The sequence below is a fragment of the Meleagris gallopavo genome, chromosome 12 (assembly GCF_000146605.3).
Source record: "Meleagris gallopavo isolate NT-WF06-2002-E0010 breed Aviagen turkey brand Nicholas breeding stock chromosome 12, Turkey_5.1, whole genome shotgun sequence".
Classification (NCBI taxonomy): Eukaryota; Metazoa; Chordata; class Aves; order Galliformes; family Phasianidae; genus Meleagris; species Meleagris gallopavo.
The window spans coordinates 14,619,581-14,622,548 of record NC_015022.2 but is presented as its reverse complement, the minus strand read 5'-3'; positions in this window follow the sequence as shown (position 1 = coordinate 14,622,548).

Here is a 2,968-nt window from a genome sequence, read left to right as displayed (position 1 = left end):
CCCTTCTCTTTCTCTTTCTCTTCGCAAGTGTCAGCCACAAAGATGATGGGCCTGTAAACAAAGTTTGACTCAAAACTCAGCTCAGGTTCAATCAGTTTGAACTTTAAGATGAGATATCTCACAATTATCTAAATATTATTCCTAAACCTCACAGCTGACTTCCTGTCTTCTTCGTTTATGGCAAACAAAGGACTGAACTCCACTTGAAACAATGACCCTGTCAGAGCCCTTATCCCCCCAAGAACTGCAGCAAAGTGCCAGCATCAGGTACTTAACTCAAGATGACATTGATGGGTTGCTTTCAAGCTGTGGCCAGAGACTCCATCACTTGTTCTTATCCTCAATTTGAAGACAGGGCAGCCTACTTTGTTGCTGCATAAGAGTCGCCTCCCTCTGATTTTGTCTGCCAGATGGTGACCAGGCTCTGTGCAAGTCTGGACCCATTAGCAGAGCTCCCCATCTAGTGGCTGCCAGTGAGGGGGCCAGGGAGAAAATGGAACAGGACTGTTGCCCTCCATAGGCCAAAGCTAAACGAGGGAAGAGGGAAAACAAAGGAACAAACAAAAAAGGTTTTCCAACCTTGTATCAGAAGAAGTTTGTCGTTCTCTGAGAGTCAGACGGGGACTCTCTGCACACTGACTTTCTCCAGACCCCACTACCTATGCAGATACAGCACGAGTATAGAGGGTGCATGCATGACATACACACAAACAGCCCATTTTCTGTGACACAGAAATGCTCAAGAGAACTATTCATGGTCACCTGTGCCGGCTCCTGTTTCCTAGAAGCTCTGCTAATCAATGGCTGTGTTTGACTAAACACTATGAATGTTCATTATCAATGAAGTTCTTTGCAAAAGGTAATTTGGTCTTATCGAGGACAAAGATGTTTAAAGATGTTTCTAACTTGTCTCAGCACATCAGTGGCAGAGCTAGGAATAAGACAATCTTGACTTTGGTCCTGCTGAGTAATGGGCTGTTGTTTAGCTCAGGGATGGACACAGCTGGAAGGGGGGGAGCCTAGAGTTGAAATGGTCTTTCTCTCCCTTATCATTTGTTGGACTTTTGCTGTGTTTGTGTTGCTAATAGGAAAAGTTAGGAGAGCTGTAGCTTCTTAAGCTTGTCTCCATGAAGATGTATATGGTGATGGATGTATTAGAGTAAGGACTGCGAGAGGGAATTAATGGGTCAACCAGAGAACAAAGTTGTGCACAGAGGTTCCTACAATTGCATCTATCACACATAATGCCATTCTACATCTCCTTGTATATTGAGGGAAAAATGTTGTAATTTTCTTTATTCTGGATTATCATCCTGTTATTAATAAGCAGCTAAAACAAAATACAAGGGTTCTTAATACATCCTGGGGTTTTAGATTGTTGCATGTCTTTCAAAGTGCATTTGTATTTTAAAAGAAACCTTCAGACTGGGAGAGCACAGGAGCAGTGCGATAGTTACTGTAATAAGGCACTTGTGGTTTGCTAGAACACAAGGGGAAAAAAAACACAATTGATGAAAAACTCAATAGGATGGGAAAGGCAAATTGCTTGGCTTGAGATTTAATTAAAAAGGAAACAGCCCTCCCCATTTAAAGGTCGGTTTGTACCCCTTAAATTACAAAAAGAACTCGGGGCTGAAATCACCATGCAAGACATGTTAATAAGATGGAGCAGCAGGCTGTGGGATTCAGCTCTTCTCAAGGAAGGCTAGCAGGCTCCAAGACATGGCAATGCATGCCAGCTCTCGTGGGGATCTCGGTCCTACTGAAGACTATAATATGGCTGCAACAGAAGCTGCCTATGTGATGCTAGCCTGGATCATGCAAAATATGCAGAATAAAATATAATACGGCTCAAGTACATTTGCCATTTTTCTCCTCCCATCTCCCATCCCTCTCCACAGTCCTTCATGTATTATCATTGGCTTTGTGCAGCACTTTCAGTGCTTTCTCCCTTGGGAGAACTTGATGAAGGTTACCCATTGTCACCCAGTGTTATACTGGGATGTCAAGACATCTTGAATAAACGGTTTACATGAGATGCTGCCTCTAAGTGCATCCTCAGAAAAACTGCCATTGCCCTTTGCTGAGAAAGTTAACATCATAAAGTGAAGGCTGCCTCCGACCAAATGGGAATGACATTGCAGATTAAGGGCTCTTTAAATTATGCATTTAGTTCAGACTCCCGGGGAGACAGTATATGAGATAAAGCTCACAGACTTACTCTGCAGTGTGGCTCTGGAACTAAAGATATTTTTAAAACATTTTTCCTCTGTAGAAACTTCCATAGAGGTAGAAACAAACAAAACAAAAACAACAACAGCAACAACAAAGTCCAACAGCAAAGCCACCCAAAAACAATAAATAAATAAATAAATAAATAAAAACACAATTTGGTCATCCCTTTAAGTGTACATACTATACAAATGAAGAAAGGGAAAGTAAAAATTGTTAAGATTTTAGCAGGGTAGTCGCTATATCCCAGTTTTAATCATAGAAATTTGATTTATGTTGAAATCCTCACTATCTGAACCAGGATTACAGTTCCCAAACATTTATTAGATTGAAAATGTTCTTATTTGTTTTCCAGGCAGCCCACCCCAATCCCTAGCAACACTGAAGTATTCAGAGCAACTTCATGGTTTGTACTTTTTCAGACAGATTTGAGTGAAAAACTCTTGGTTCCCCTGTTTGCATGCAGCTCCGTAACCTGTAACTTCCTGCCTTCATTTAGCAGAGTTTAAATTGCAAATTCATGTTTCTTAAAAATGCTGTAACATCATAAGTGGGACAGTTTTATGACAGCTCTGAATTACCAGACAATACTGACACATGCCGCGTGCACTTACTTTGCCTACCAGTTATGGCTGTATTTATCTGCCCATATGTCACTCTGTGTCTAACGCATCTATTTACCATGTTGAGATGGATATTCCACAACCGAGGGCTCTTAGTGCATCCTTTAGAATTA